The sequence below is a fragment of the Rhinopithecus bieti genome, unplaced genomic scaffold, assembly GCF_001698545.2.
Source record: "Rhinopithecus bieti isolate Rb0 unplaced genomic scaffold, ASM169854v2 scaffold_33652, whole genome shotgun sequence".
NCBI lineage: Eukaryota > Metazoa > Chordata > Mammalia > Primates > Cercopithecidae > Rhinopithecus > Rhinopithecus bieti.
Genome location: NW_016814761.1, coordinates 612395 through 629089, shown reverse-complemented (window position 1 = coordinate 629089; position 16695 = coordinate 612395). Strand labels below are relative to the sequence as shown.

At 51.6% G+C, this 16695-nt stretch overlaps 1 protein-coding gene across 5 annotated transcripts in view; it reads right to left on the bottom strand.

Moving 5' to 3' along the window:
- The window catches only part of ARHGEF10L (Rho guanine nucleotide exchange factor 10 like), a 182103-nt gene extending 169978 nt beyond the window's left edge, over window positions 1-12125 (bottom strand). For all 5 annotated transcript variants that reach the window (XM_017852046.1, XM_017852048.1, XM_017852050.1 and 2 more), the window contains exon 1: window positions 11855-12125. The gene's annotated coding sequence lies outside the window, so the exon portion shown is untranslated. The remainder of the gene's footprint in view (window positions 1-11854) is intronic.
- Window positions 12126-16695: the final 4570 nt, after the last annotated feature.

Here is a 16695-nt window from a genome sequence, read left to right as displayed (position 1 = left end):
AGCGAGACTCCATCTCAAAAAAAAAAAAAAAAAAGGTCAAGGGGAAAGGGACAAAGGACAAAGCCTTAGCACAGGGTAAATGTGGGCTGGGGTATCAGAGGCAGCTGCAAACACATACAGCTCCTCTACCCAGCAGGCCAAACCCCACAGGCCCCAGGGGGCCACCTATTCCTCAGGGGTATCTGCAGCCTCCCCTAGGGATAACAGGCAAAGCACTTGGGGCTGTCTGCTGAGCCAAGGGGAGGTTGCATTTCTCGGCTTGGGGCCTGGCCAAGGAGCCAGAAAGGACAAGCAGACAAGGTCTTTGCTTCCTGGCATCAGATTACTGCTCCAACCCAGGGCTCAGAGCACCAGGCCAGGCTCCCAGGCATAAGAGTTGCTGGTCAGCTGATGGCAGACAGGGCAGAGGGCCTGTTCTAGAAGTTGCCATAAAGATAGAGGGAATGTGTCACTGGCTGCTGAGGAGAGGAAGCAGGGAGAGAGCCCAGGGGACACAGTGAACCTCCAGCCTTGCCAAGCAGACCTGGCTGGAGACTGTGGGCCAGGGCAAGAGGTCCTCAGGAGGGCAGGGCCTTGGTCTGGGCCTCGAGAGAGACTTCAGTGACACTTGGTGGGTGGGTGGCAGGGGGCGGGTGCTCAGCTCCCACTGGCTGGCCTGGGCTGTGGCAGGAGGGCCTGGCCATGGCTGCAGCCTGGCACCAGCCCCAGAAACCTTCATCATCCCACAGTTTCACTGCCCAGGGCGGGGAGGCTCCATAAGCTCCCTGGTCTCCCAGATGAAAGACGCTTTCTAAGAGTCATAAAACCATCCCCACTCAGAACAATGGGCTGTTATCCGGCTGTGTCCTTCACATAAACTCCCATGAGCAACACACCAGAAGCTGCAGGCAGGGGTTTTATAGACTGGCTTTTTGGACCAGCCCCAGAGCTCATTAACATCTACTCCCTTGCCCTCTGCGGAGACTGTGTGGAGGCTGCATGGAATCACACCCATCTCTCCTGTTTACAGAGGCCCACTGTGTGCCAAGCCTCCAGGCAACCCCGCAAGGAAGGTGGCTCTATCCTGCTTTATGAATAAATACAGAGGCCCAGAGAGGTTAAGTGACTTGTCCAAGGTCACACAGTGGGAGAGTAAAAGAGCTGAGGTTTAAATCCAGAATCCATGCTCCTTCCCCCAGACCGTGTGACCTCTGGTTAAGCTTGCCCAAGTTTTCCCCCAAGAACTCAAGAGGTTAAGCTCCCAGATATGACATCTTATGAGACCCGAAAGCCCAAGATGGTCATGTTGACCCACCTAGAGGGTCAGCAGAGGCACAGGAGGTGGGTCACCTTGGAAGGGAGACTCAGCACATCAGGGACATGACATGAAAGAGGCCCTGAGCCCCTTCCCTCCGCCGAAACCCAGAGTCCCCACTGTATCCCACATTCACCCCTCCAAAGACCTTTCACCCCATTCCTCCTCTGAAGGCCACCTGTGCTGATGATGTCCCCACTTTTACTGTGCATCTGTCTACATTTACCATACGCCAGGCTCTGTAGTCTTCATGCATAATCCCATTGACTATTGCAAGAACTCTGTAGAATAGCTGCCTTCTTTTTTTTTTTTTTTTTTAAGATGAAGTCTTGCTCTGCTCTGTCACCCAGTCTGTAGTACAGTAGCACGATCTCGGCTCATTGCAACCTCTGCTTCCCGGGTTCAAGCAATTCTCTTGCCTCAGCCTGCCAAGTAGGTGGGATTCTAGGCGCCTGCCACCATGCCCGACTAATTTTTGTATTCGGGGTTTTCACCATGTTGGCCAGGCTGGTTTCGAACTCTTGACCTCAAGTGATCCACCCACCTCGGTCTCCCCAGTTGCTGGGATTACAGGTATAAGCCACCATGCCCAACTAGAATGGCTGCTTTCAAGATCCCCTTTTTCATACAAGAAACTGAGGTCCAGAAGGGTAAGTAGCGTGCCTGAGGTCACACAGCAAGTAAACAACAGATTCCGGGTCTATCTGACTCTACCCCACCACACTGCCCCAAAACTTCACAATGTGGGTCCAGCAGACACTCTGTCCCCACCTTCTCAATCCCACAGTACTGGCTCACAACCCTGGGTGTCACCACAGATGCATGGATAACGACAATAACAGCTGCTTCTTCATGGGTACCTTCTGAGTGCCAACCTCACTGCCCCCTGTACCATCTCCTATCTACACAACAACCCTCAATGTTGATATTGCAATTCCTATTCTGCAGATGAGGAAACTGAGGCTCAGAAAGGGGAAATGTCTTACCCATTGTCCCACAGAGCTGGTAAGTGGAGGTGCCAGGGTTTGAACTCTCTTCTCTCTGGTTCCAGAACCACTGTTCCTTCCAGGTAAGCCAGCATGACAGTGAGACCAAACCATCCCAAAAGAGACTTGGCATGCATTCAACAAACATCCCAGGTGCCTAGGGTGTGCCCAGCACCATTCCAGGAGCCGCCAGTAAAAGAAACAAGACTGCTGTGTGACCAAGTGCGGTGGCTCACATCTGTAATCCCAGCATTTTGGAAGGCCGAGGCGGGTGGATCACCTGAGGTCAGGAGTTCAAGACCAGCCTGGCCAACATGGTGAAACCCCATCTCTACTAAAAATACGAAAATTAGCCGGGCGTGGTGGCAGGTGCCTGTAGTCCCAGCTACTCAGGAGGCTGAGGCAGAGAATCGCTTGAACCTGGGAGGCAGAGGTCACAGTGAGCCGAGATCGTCCCACTGCACTCCAGCCTAGGCAACAAGAGCAAGATTGCGTCTCAGAAAAAAAAAAAAAAAAAAAGACTGATGTGTTCCTGGCCCCATGGCCCCATAAGCCCCATGGAAGGTTACCAGGGACCCCCGATCATTCCTGGCTGCTCTGCTTGGAGCCTCCCTTATAGCTGCCTCCTCTCATCCTCCAGTGCCACCCGCCTCCTCTGAGCTCCCAGGAACTTCCCAGATAGCCTGCCCCAGCCCCTGCGAAGGCAGTCCACAGCATTTCATCTCATGGGTCATTTTGCCCTCAGATGCTTCTCAACCAGCTCCTAACTGGGCAAACCAGATAGGCAGCTGTGGTGGCCCAGGCTTCTCTGAAGAACCCCTTAGACCCAGCCCAGAAGCCACGGCTGGCATCCACAGCACCTTTGTGGAGGTGGTTTGCTCACGGGCTTCCCCACCCTGAGAAGCTGGCTTGGGGTCTGCCCTATGTCACCATCGCCTCTACTGTCTGTGGCTGCCAAGGACAAGCCAACTGCTCAGAACAACTCATGGATACATCTGGTTAACTAGTTAATGCCAGACCCTGTGTTAAATGATCTTAATTGGCCGGGTGTGGTGGCTCATGCCTGTAAACCCAAGGCATGAGAGGCCAAGGAAGGCCAAGGAAAGTGGATCACTTGAGGTCAGGAGTTCAAGACCAGCCTGGCCAACATGGTGAAACACTGTTTCTACTAAAAATACAAAAATTAGCTGGGTGTGGTGGTACGTGCCTGTAATCCTAGCTACTTCGGAGGCTGAGGCAGGAGATCACTTGAACCCAGGAGGCAGAGGTTGCAGTGAGCCAAGACTGTGCCACTGCACTCCAGCCCGGGCAACAGAGCGAGACTCCGTCTCAAAAAAACAAAACAAAACAAAATGATCTTAATCATCATCATCTGCATCACCATCATCACAACCATCACCATCAACATAGCTAACATTTATTGAACACTTGCTACACGACAAGACCTGAGCCAGCCCTTTACTGTATTATGCCACGGAAACACAATAATCCCATGAAGTAAGTACTGGAACCATCCCACGCAACAGATGAGCACACCGATAAGCAGAGACGTTGAGCCGTAGCACCAAGTACTATAGTGCTTGTTAAATTGTCTATTACCCCTGCTATACTGTAATCTTCCTGAGGGCAGGATCATGTATCCAGTGCACAGAGCTGTGTCTCCAGAATGCAGTGCCTGGCATAGAAGAGGAATTCAATAAACAGTCTTTAGATGAATGAATGGATGGAGGATGGATGGATGGATAAAAATTATGGGTGGTAGACAAATGGATGGATGGAGGATGGATGTCTGGATGGCTGGATGGCTGGATGGATGGATGGACAGATGAATACAATTGAAAACCAAAAGGAGGCCAAGCACAGTGGTTTATGCCTGTAACACTTTAAGAGGTCAAGGTGGGAGGATCACTTGGGCCCAGGAGTTCAAGGCTGCAATGAACTGTGATCATGCCACTGTACTCCAGCCTGGGGGACAGAGCAAGACTCTGTTTCAAATAAATAAATAAACAAACAAACAAAGAAAATAATTATCTTAATGAATTTTTTTAAGTAAAGAAAACCAAGAGGAAAAGGAAAGGGGCTGGGTGCAGCAGCTCACACCTATAATCCTAGCACTTTGGGAGACCAAGGCAGGCAGATCACTTGAGTCCAGGAGTTTGAGACCAACATGGCAAAACCCCATCTCTACTAAAAATATGAAAATTAGCCAGGTATGGTGGCTTATGCCTGTGGTCTCAGCTACTCAGGAGACTGAGGCAGGAGAATCGCTTGAACCCAGGTGGCGTAGGTTGCCGTGAGCCGAGATCGTGCCACTGCATTCCAACCTGGATGACCGAGTGAGACTCTATCTAAAAAAAAAGAAAAGAAAAAGAAAGAAAGAAAGAAAGAAAGAAAGAAAGAAAGAAAGAGAAAGAAAGAAAGAAAGAAAGAAAGAAAGAAAGAAAGGGAAAAAAGCAAGAGGAAAAGCACTAGAGGGCAATAACCCTCCTTTCCCAGTCACCTACCCCCTCAGTGAATAGGTCAGAAACTGGATGCAGTTTTTCTGCTAACTGGAAAATCCCCTGGCAAGGATTCCAGGCAAAGCAGAGAAGAGTATGTTGATGTTTTAGGGGTAGGAAAAAAAAAAAAAGGAGCATCCTGGGGGTGATAAACTTTGAGAGAGCTCAGTAAAGACTGCAGCGTAGAGAGTCTGATCAAGCATTTTCCCAGAAGTCACCAGGGAATTTAACCTGCTCAATTCCAAACTACAGGTCTCTGGATGAGCTCCGGCTGGGGGGTAAGGGTGGCACCATAAAATGTCTCTAATGTAGTGAGCTCCCTGCCCTGTGGCTCCAGGGTGGGGCCTGGGAACAGAGCCTTGCCAGACTCTCAAGTTCTGTTCAGAGTCAATCCCAACCCATTCCCTGGGTGCTGTCTCAGAATTGTGTGTGGAGCACCTGCCAGGAGCCTAGAACTTTAGGGAGATGATTCTCTGGTGTATTAAAAGATCTCATGCTGACCCACAAATCCTCCGACCACATGAATTCTGATCAGCGGCGTCAGCCAGCCACCCGGTACTGGGGTGAGATCAATGTGAAGCAGGTTCCCCCCTCCCCCACCCCTGCATTCCCTGATCAGAGCCCAGGGCTTCCAGTTTCCTGTGGGAGAAGCAAGACTCAGAGATGAAACAACCCAGTAGTCCCAGGAAAGCAGGCATGGAGGCCTGTGGCCCAGTTTCGTAGTTTCCAGAACAACTTTTCAAGAAAATGAAAAAGAGAAAAAGGTTAGAAAGCAGAGTGGGATCCCTGCCCCACTTAGAGACATCCACCGCCTGAATGGAACAAGTCATTGCCGTCCAAGACAGCACAACGAGGCATCCTGCCATCCCCGAGCCTTGTCTTTTTTTTTTTCTTTTGGAGACAGGGTCTCACTCTTGTCCAGGCTGGAGTGCAGTGGTGTGATCTTGGCTCACTGCAACCTCTGTCTCACAGGCTCAAGCAATTCTCATGCTTCAGCCTCTAAGTAGCTGCGACTACAGGCACACACCACCACGTCTGACTAATTTTCATATTTTCAGTAGAGATGGGGTTTCGCCATGTTGCCCAGGCTGGTCTCAAACTCCTGGGCTCAAGCAATCCACCCACCTTGGCCTCCCAAAGTGCTGGGATTACAGGTGTGAGTGACTGCGCCCAGCCAGCCTTGTCTATTTGTCAGAAACAGGGAGCTGGGGCAAACCTGGTGCCAAGACATGGCCTTCCTTTCATTGAGCATTTGCTATGCACCAGGCTTAGTGATCTGCCTGGGATAACTCTCAACCCTCTCAACACCTCAGTGAGACCAAGTGACTCAACCAAGTTCACACCATCTGAAGGGACAGAGCTGAGATTTGAACCCAGGTCTGACCAAAAGTCCACATTTTTCCACTAATAAGGTGGAAAGGACTTAGGAGGCCTCTTCTCCCGCAAACGTTGGCATTCGGGTTTATTCCAAAAATTGGCCACACAGACTAGGGGCAGGTTTCTACAGAGATCACTCCAGTCTTGGCCAGTCCCCCGAAAATCAGAAGCCATAAGAACCTCCCCCGCATTCCTGTGCTCCCTGGGCTTTGCAGCCATGCAGGGAGGACGGAGAGGGAGCACTGGCGGGGAACCCAGAGAGGGCACCCGGGAGCCATCCATTCGAGCAATTCAGAGACTTTCAGAGCTGGCAGGGCCCTGAGGAATAGGGGGTGGGGGAAGGAGTTATTGCCTTCTAGTTATTTTCCTCCTGGTTTTCTTTTCTTTTTTTTTTTTTTTTTTTTGAGAGAGTCTCGGTCTGTCACCCAGGCTAGAGTGCAGTGGCAGGATCTCAGCTCACTGCAACCTCCGCCTCCAGGGTTCAATCGATTCTCCCGCCTCGGCCTCCGGAGTGGCTAGGATGCAGGCACACGCCACCATGCTTGGCTAATTTTTGTATTTTTAGCAGAGGCGAGGTTTCACCATGTTGGCCAGGCTGGTTTCAGACTCCTGATCTCAAGTGATCTGCCCAGCTCGGGCTCCCAAAGTGCTGGGATTACAGGCATAAGCCACATCACCCAGTCTCTTTACTTTAAAAAAAAAAAAAAAAATTATTAAGAAAATGATTTTATTTCTTTATTTGGAAAGAAATTGCGCTCTGTTGCCCAGGCTGGAGCGCAGTGGTGTCATCACAGCTCACGGCAGCCTCGAACTTCTGGGCTTAGGCGATCCTTCCATGTCAGCCTCCCGAGTAGCTCAGACCACAGGTGTGTGCCACCAGGAACAAGACTAGAACCCATGGCGCAAGCCAACATCCTGCTTTCCTAGAGAGAGAAACTGAGGCCCCAAGAGGGCAAGCATTTGCTCAAGGTCATGCAGGGCGTGAAGAATGGAGTGGGGAGCAGAGGCAGCCTCCTGGCTCCCAGCCTAGGGTCCCATCCCCCACCCCAATTGACTCAAACCAACCATGACATTGGGACCCTTTTTACCAGATAGAATGGATGCTTATCAGATTTAATTATAACACTGCTCACGGGGAGAGACAGGGTAGACTAAGATGAGGAGGGAGAAGGTGGGCAGGGGCTCCTACTTAACCCCACTGGCTCCCTCCCTCTCCTCCCTCCCCCTGCTGGGGTATCGGATGTTTCTATAGTAGCTGAGCTGGGTTTGGCTGGGCCAGGAGGAAGGACCAGGGTTACCTGCAGAGCAGGTCACAGTGTGGTCCGGAGAGCTCCCTGTTTTCTTGGTTCCCCTTGAAACAAAGGCTGCCTTTGTTTCTGAGACAAGGAAGGATGGGGGAAGGGGGTCTCTGTCATTCTGCTGAAGGAAAAAATGGGAGCAGGCCTGAGCAGGGGAGAAGAGGACTTACTTGGTGGCAGCACCAGGCAGCACCAGGCCACCTGCCTCAGACCTACCTGCTAAGCTCCTAAACTTTCTTCCTATAAGCCTGGCCTCCTGGAATCCAAGGAGTCCATGCTGCAAACTTGTTCACTGCTTCTCGTCTGAGTACCCTGGGAGACTCCCATTCCCCGGGGAGCTGCCTCTCTACATGATGGGAGGTGCTTACTTCTGGGAACATGAAGATCAGACCAAGTTCAAATCCTTGGTTCCCCATCTCCTGGTCCTGTGACCCTGAGTGAGGGAGTTCATGTCCTTGAGTCTCAGCTTCCCTACAATAGAACATGGCTTGTGTTCCTGCATCCCAAGGTCATTTTATATGCACACACACACACACACACACATATATATATATATATATATGTATAAAATTTTCCTTGAGACAGGGTCTCACTCCACTGCCCAGGATGGAGTGCAGTAGTGCCATCTTGGCTCACTGCAGCCTCGACCTCTGGGCTCAAGTGATCCTCCTACCTCAGCCTCCTGAGAAGCTGGGACAATAGGCGAGCCACCACACCAAGCTAATTTTTGTTTGTTTGTTTGTTTTTTGTAGAGTTGGGGTTTTACTATGTTGCCCAGGCTGGTCCAAGGTCATTCTTTTTTTTTTTTTTTTTTCTTGAGAAGGAGTCTCACTCTGTCACCCAAGCTGGAGTGCAGTGACACAATCTCAGCTCACTGCAACCTCTACCTCCCAGGTTCAAGCGATTCTCCTGCCTCAGCCTCTTGAGTAGCTGGGATTACAGGTTCACAACACCCTGCCCAGCTAATTTTTGTATTTTAGTAGAGATGAGGTTTCACCATGTTCACCAGGCTGATCTCGAACTCCTGACCTCACGTGATCCATCTGTCTCAGCCTCCCGAAGTGCTGGGACTACAGGCATGAGCCACCATACCCGGAGGTCCAAGTTCATTCTAAGGATTAAATATCAAAGCTTTCAGTCACAGAAGAGACTGGAGACATGCCTTGGGTAATTACCTCTCTTCATACTAATTCTCTGTGTGCATGTGCCAGTGTTTGAAAAGCATTCCCAGACATGACTATCAGTCACAGGGAATAAGTCAGCAGCCCCTGCACTCAGATGGTGTGACCCAGGCCACAAGAGATTCAGTGGCTTGTTTAATGTCCTGTAAAGGCAGAAATAACTCTAGAATCCATGGCTCAGAAATCCCACTGTAGCTCAACCCAGAGGCACTGAGTGGGAAGAGCAGGAAATCAGGATTCAGCCAAGCCAGGCTCTAGTCTTGGCTGTGCCATGAACAGTGTGTGACCTTGGGTGGTGACTTTGGGTGAAGTGTGCTTTCAACTTTCTGACTGGTGATTTCAGTGTGATTGACCAGCTATGTGACCCAGGGCAAGTGACTTCATCTTTCTGGACCTCAGCTTCCTCATCTGTGAAATGGGGTTGCCAGGAGGGTTCAATGAGCTATGGCCTGAAGGATGCCTGGCACAGAGCTTGGTATACGATGGGTGCCCAATAAATGAAAATGTAGCAATGGTGAGCTGGGTGCAGTGGCTCACGCCTGTAACCCCAGCACTTTAGGAGGCCAAGGCGGGCTGATTACTTGAGGCCAGGAATTCGAGACCAGCCTGGCCAACATGGTGAAACCCCATCTCTACTGAGAATACAAAAATTAGCCAGGCGTGGTGGTGGGCACCTGTAGTCCCAGCTACTTGGGAGGCTGAGGCAGGAGAATCACTTGAACTCAGGAGGCAGATGTTGCAGTGAGCCGGGATCACACCACTGCACTCCAGTCTGGGCAACAGAGCTAGACTCCATCTCCAAAATAAAAAAAGAAAAGAAAAAGAAAATGTAGCAATGGCAATCACAGTTCACTGCAGCCTCAAACTTCTGGGCTCAGGCAATCCTTCCATCTCAGCCCCCCGAGTAGCTGAGACCACAGACGTGTGCCACCAGGAACATGACTAGAATTAGTAGTTAATATTGCTGTAATTAGTATTATCATTACAAGAGGGAGAAGACAGGATGGGATCAACTTAAGAATCTCTTGTTCCCGTGACTGCCCTGGAGAGGAAGTCCTGGAAGAAGATATCGGGGATGTGAATGGAGCCAGGCCAGTCATCCCCTTGAAAGTCCCGAAGTCTCATTAACTGAAGAGATCCAGCCAGAAGGACTCCTGGCATCACACTCAGAGCAAGCCTTTGTGGGGACAGAAGAGAGGGGTAGCCCTCTGGGGAGGCAGGATCTGACTCTGTTCCATCACTTAGCTGTGCGGCCCCAGGCAGCTCACCTGACCTCTCTGAGCCTCCATCCCTCAACTATGAGCATTATCACCATTCCTGCCCTTCCCAGCTCCCCAGGCTATTGTGAGCACCCTTCAGGATGGCATTGGCTGGCTTCGTAAACTGTCCAGCACCTTAGGATGAGGCGCTGCCCTCATTAACCACCAAGCTCCCCTAAATAGATGGGCAAGGTGGTGTGGACAGGCAGCATGTGAGGTGCCACTCCAGGAGGTCAAAATGTTAAGAAGGAAACAGACGCAGGGCCCAGGCCCCTCCCGCCCCTCTGCCACGCCCACTCTCACCTCCTGCCTCCTTTGCCCAGGACACTCCAAGGAAACCCTGACAGTGGTGTTGGAGATCCCGGGCCACAGCTTTCAACCCTCCCTCTGTTGTTGCATGCAACTGTCCTGGGAGTCATCAGTCATTGGTCCTGGATTCTGGTAGCTGGGGGCTACGTGAGAATAGGGTAATCTGCCAAGGAGGCAAAGCAGGTGACAGGAGAAGAGCTTGGATGGTGGCATTTCAGCCCCAGGAGGCCAACCAACCAGAGCGTCACACAGTCACCTGAATGTCCCCTTTCCGACCTCAGCTTCACCATGCCAGGCAGGACCCCCTCCCTAGGAAGTCCCGTTCTCCTATGGTAGCAGCCAAGTACAACAGCTAAGAGCTTGGCTAAGCCCTGGAACCACACTCCCTGGGTTCAAAACTCGGCTCCTCCTCCTCAAGCTGTGAAATCTTGAGTAAGTTACTTAACCTCTCTGTGCCTGTTTCCTCTGCTATAAAATAAGAGTGATACCAATAACACTTACCTCATTGGGGTGTCGGGGATGAAAGGCATTTACTCACCTACTGTACTTTGTTAGCAAAGTGCTCGCCACGAAGTAAGTGCCCAGTAATTTGCCAGACACTGACCATGCAAATAAAAGAGACTGCCTCCAAAAACAGTGAGCGCTACGCCTGTAATCCCAGCACTTTGGGAGGCCAAGGCAGGTGGATCACCTGAGGTTGGCAGTTCGAGACCAGCCTGACCAACATGGAGAAACCCTGTCTCTACTAAAAATACAAAATTAGCTGGGCGTGGTGGCTTATGCCTGTAATCCCAGCTACTTGGGAGGCTGCGGCAGGAGAATCGCTTGAACCTGGGAGGTGGAGGTTGTGGTAAGCCGAGATCGTGCCATTGCACTCCAGCCTGGGCAACAAGAGGGAAACTCCATCTCAGGAAAAAAAAAAGTGAGCTCTCCATTGCCGGGGATAGTCAAGCTGTGGCTAAACAGCCACCTGTCAGAGGTTCATGGCCTGGATGACCTTCAAAATGCCTCCCAACTGTGAGCCCATAAAATCCTCCTGTGAAATGGCTCCCACCAGCTGCATTCCTCCTCCCTGCTGAGGCCCGGATGACATGGGAGAGAGCTAACGGAGCGGGGAAGAAGCAGGGGGAAACAGCCAGGAGCCAGGAGGACCAAGGAAGGAGCCCTGGGCAGGGAGTCAGCCAGTCCGGCTTCCAGCCCCAGTTCCACCACCAATGCATCAATCCACCTCAGTTACTCCCTCTCCTCCAGGCCTCAGTTTTCCCAGCTGTAAAATGATGCCATTGAACTGAAGCCATCTTAGGCTGCGTCCCTCACCCTGTGATCCTAAGAAGGAAGTGAGGAAAGTACCCCCCTACACATGCCCTTGAAGTCCACCTCTGCCGTTCTCACTCCAGGTTGCCATGACCTGCCCCGCTAGGTGGCTGCAGGGTTGGGGTCACACCCATAGAGGCACCCAGCATGGTTCTCCTCACTGAGTCCATCCCAAGGTGGCCCCAAGCTCCAGCACCTGCTGAGAGGGAGCAAGGTGTCCTTGGGCCTGATGCACAAGGGTGTCAATGACAGCGGGGACCCCTCCCCCACGACTTCCAAAAGATTTTCCTCCAACTCAGCGAGGGGCAGAGATGGTTAAAAACAGAAAGGAAACTGACCTCAATCCTGTGCAGTCCAATCGCAGTCCTCCGGGAAGGGAGCACAAGTGACAGGGGCAGCCCCCTTCTACTGGGAAGGGTCCCGTCTGTTGGTTGAAGTAGCTGGCAGGGCAGGCAGGAGCCCAGAGGGTGAGTACACTGGCTTCCAGGGCTGGGCCCACACAGAGCCCAGGTATGTGAGTCACTCACTTGCCCGACCTGCCGGGCAGGCGAGGGTGGTGAGCAGGAGGACAGGAGGCGGCCCTGGCAGTCCACGAGGAAAAGCTAGACTGAGTCAAGCCAGCCAGGGCTGGGCCATCCATCAGCCAGCCTGGGAGGGCCAGGAAGCTGGCTCGGGTGAGGAAGGGAGGGGCGAGAACCAAGATGGGGCCTCCAGAGGGGGGTGCCAAGCAGTAGGGCTGAGGTCTGACGACTGCCTGCTGGCCTGGGAAGGCACACAGGGCCCGGGTACAGGGCAGGATTGGAGGGTCACCCATGGGCTGCACCCCTTTCAGCCAGAGAAGGTAGAAAGGAATATGCTTTGACGTCAGAAAGATGCAAGTGCCAATCCCTGCCGTCTCCAGCCGTGTGACATCATGCAACCGGCCTTGTCTCTCTGAGCCTCAGTTTCCTCCTTTTTTTTTTCCGAGATGGAGTCTCTGGTTGTCGCCCAGGCTGGAGTGCAATTGCGCAATCTTGGCTCACTGCATCGCTGCAACCTCTGCCTCCCAGGTTCAAGTGATTCTCCTGCCTCAGCCTCCCGAGTAGCTGGGATTATAGGCACCCGCCATCACGCTCAGCTAATTTTGTATTTTTAGCAGAGACGGGGTTTCACCAGGTTAGCCATGCTGGAGTTTCCTCCTTTGTTTTCATTTTCTTTTTTTGAGGCAAGGGCTCTCTCTATCACCCAGTGGCGGGACAATCAGATCATGGGTCACTACAGCCTCAACCTCCTGGGCTCAGGTGATCCTCCCACCTCAACCTCCCAAGTAGCTGGGACCACAGGTACACGCCACCATGCCTGGTTAATTTTTGTATTTTTTGTAAAGACAGGGTTTCACCATATTGCCCAGGCTGGCCTCGAACTCCTGGGCTCAAGTGATCCTCCTGCCTAGGCCTCCCAAAGTGCTGGGATTATAGCCGTGAGCCACTGTGCCCATCCAGTTTCCTCCTTCTTAACCTGGGATGATTATAATAGGCCCTGCCTGATGGGGTTTTTGTGAGAATTAAATGAGACTGTGTAGGGAAAGGGCTCCTGGCTCCGAGAGAATTGGCACTAATGATGGCTCTGATTATGCTGATTTTTTTTTTTTTTTTTTTTTTTTTTTGAGATGGAGTTTCACTCTTGTTGCCCAGTCTGGAGTACAATGGTGCGATCTTGGCTCACTGCAACCTCCACCTCCCGGGTTCAAGCAATTCTCCTGCCTCAGCCTCCCAAGTAGCTGGGATTACAGGCATGCGCCACCACACCTGACTAATTTTGTATTTTTAGTAGAGGTGGGGTTTCTCCATGTTGGTCAGGCTGGTCTCAAACTCCCAACCTCAGGTAATCTGCCACCCACCTCAGCCTCCCAAAGTGCTGGGATTACCAGTGTGAACTACTTCACCTGGCACTGATGCCGCTTAAGGGCAGTGGGACCAGCTCTCTGAGTTCTTCTTTTTTCTTTTTTTTTTTTTTTTTTATTTTTTGAGACAGAGTCTTGCTCTGTTGCCCAGGCTGGAATACAGTGGTGCAATCTCAGCTCACTGCAACCTCCGCCTCCCAGGTTCAAGTGATTCTCCTGCCTCAGCCTCCCAAGTAGCTGGTACTACAGGCGTGTACCACCATGCCCAGCTAATTTTGTATTTTAGTAGAGACGGGGGTTTCACCATGTTGACTAGGCTGGTCTCGAACTCCTGACCTCAGGTGATCTACCCACCTCAGCCTCCCAAAGTGCTGGGATTATAGACTTGAGCCACTACACCCGGCCTCACTCTGAGTTCATATTGTCAGTTTTGATCACCCCTAGATCTTGGCCAACATCTTCTGGGATCATTAAGAGCACAAGTACCTAGACATCAGGAACAAGTCATTTAACCACACACACTTGCTCTACCCTTCTCATGTGCTCCTGAGAACCCAGAATGGGGTTTCAAAGGTAATCAACCCCTTCCCTCAACACACTCACAGATCAGCAGTCTACACATGGATGCATGAATTTCACACCAAAGCCCAGCCCCACTTTCTGCTCAGACACCAGCAATAGAGGCCTCAGGGTCCTAGATTGGGGTCCAGCAAACTATCGCCCATGGGCCAAATCCAGCCCATCACCTGTTTTGGTAAGTAAAGTTTTATGGAAATACAGCCACACCCGTTTGCTAATTTACCATGTTGTCCATAGGTACTCTGGAGACACAGCAGCACAACTGAGCAATGGCAGAGACTGAAGGACCCATAAAAGCCAAAAATATTTACAATCTGGTCCTTCACAGAGAAGTTTACTGACTTCTTAGATGATGAAAATAATAATAATGAAGGCTGGGTGCTGTGGCTCATGCCTGTAATTCTAACACTTTTGGAAGGCCGAGGCAGATGGATCACCTGAGGTCAGGAGTTCAAGAACAGCCTGGCCAACATGGTGAAACCCCGTCTCTACTAAAAATACAAAAAATTAGCTGAGCGTGGAGGTGGGCACCTGTAATCCCAGCTACTCAGGAGGCTGAGGCAGGAGAATTGCTTGAACCCTGGAGGTGGAGGTTGCAGTGAGCCAAGATCGTGCCATTGCACTCCAGCCTGGGCGACAGAGGGAGACTCTGTCTCAAAAAACAAGAAAAGGAAGGAAGGAAGGGAGGGAGGGAGGGAAAAAGGAAGGAAGGAAGGGAGGGAGGGAGGGAGGGAGGAAGGAAGGGAGGAGGAGGAGGGAGGAAGAAGGGAGCGGGAGGGAGGAAGGAAGGGAGGGGAGGGAGGGAGGGAAAAGGAAGGAGGGAGTAAGGAAAAGAAAGGAGGAAGGAAAGAGGGAGGGAAGGGAGGAGGGAAAAATGAAAGAAAGGAAGGAAGGAAGGAGGGAGGGAGGGAAGGAAGGAAGGAAGGAAGGAAGGAAGGAAGGAAGGAAGAGAGAAAGAGAGAAAAGAATAATAATGATAATCCTGGTCATTGGCTCTTAAGTGTGTTATACTCTAAAAACCTTCGGCGGTGGCTCACACCTATAATCTCAGCACTTTGGGAGGCCAAGGTGGGCAGATCACTTGAGGTCAGGAGTTTGAGACCAACCTGGGCAATATGGCGAAACTCTGTCTCTACAAAAATTTGCCAGGCATGATGGCACGCACCTGTAGTCCTAGCTACTCAGGAGGCTGAGGCGCGAGAATCACTGAACCTGGAAGTTGCAGTGAGCTGAGGTCATGCCACTGCACACTCCAGCCTCGGCGACAGAGCAAGACTCTGTCTCAAAAATAAATAACTAATGATAATAAAAAACACCTCTCCATACCGAATTTCGTATAAGCTTCACAAGATTTCCCCTTTTTATAAAGAGGGAAACTGCTTCTCAGAGCTAAAGTAACTTGCCCAAGGTTACACTGAGAGTCTGTAGTACACAAATGTTTTGAATGAAGAGCTGACAAAATCCAAAGTCTCTGGCTCTCCTGGTTACCCAAATGAGGAAGTCCCTGTTGGATTGAAAAGTCCTGGAGCGTGAGAGAGTAAACACGTGCCTGGTTGACTGGGTTCCCTCCTGGGAGGCTGCCGACCTTTGCACCAGAGACTGCCTAGATTTGAATCCTGGCTCTGATTATGAAATAGGAACACAACCATGCAGGAGAATTAAATGCAGTTTTGCCTATACAGCACCTAGAACAGCGTTCACCAGGCAGAAAGCCTTCTGCCACTGTGAGAGCTTTGTGGTCCTTATTTGAAGGCTTAGAGTGTGAGAGGAGGGAAGGTGGAAACAGGCTGCTCCACCTGCAGAAGTAATAGCGTGGAGACCTCTTCCTTGGTGGGGACCTGGCCAGAGATGGGAGGGGCGATTCCAGGTTCCCTTGTTCTGGGGTTTTGCAAGAGGTGATGCTGCCCCCTCCCACCCCCTAGCCTTGATTCCTGTACTTCCCTTAACCCTGGCAAGGAGGAGGTTGCAGCGGTTAGGAGGCTGCATTCTCGTTCCCAGATCCCCATCCGGGAAGGGCTGCCTTCCCATCTCACCCACCTGGAAGGCTGACCTGGGCTTTTCACTCCCACAGCAGCAGCCGCCGCAGCAGAGGTCAGGGGACAGGGAGGGGAGTGTGGAGCGGCCAGAGCTGGCCTTTGTGTGTTCACTTGAAACTCTGGACCAGCCTCCATTTTCTGAAGGGTGGAAAGGTCTCTGGAATCTCCTCTTGCCCTGTAGAGGGGAGGGGTCTTCTCTACCTTTGCCCCTCTTCACTCCATCCATACCCCCAGCCTGCCCTGGAAAGGCCTGAGGAGGGCAAAGGAGGGGCTGAATATTAGTTGAGAAGGAGCCACACATTCAGAGAAAAACAAATCAGTAAATCCACCTCCACATTTTTTCCCCCAAACTGTTGGTCACTCCAAGAGGTGAGGGGAGGCTTTTCCCCACTGGTAGCATAACGAGTTTCCTAAGCCACACTCCACTCAGCAAGGCTGCCAGGCGACCAGCTCCCCCAGCACACTGGAAGCAGCCCTTGTCAGCAGCAGCTGTGCCCACCTACAGTCACTTAGTCACTGAGACAGCACCCCAAGGAGTCCCTCACCAAGCCTTTAGTCTTCTCTGCCGTCTGTACAGGACCCCAAAGCAGTACCATGCCGGGCTCACCATTACCTGAGGCTAAACTTTGATTTAGAAGCAGTATCTGGGCAGGTGCAGTGGCTCACACCTGTAATCCCAGCA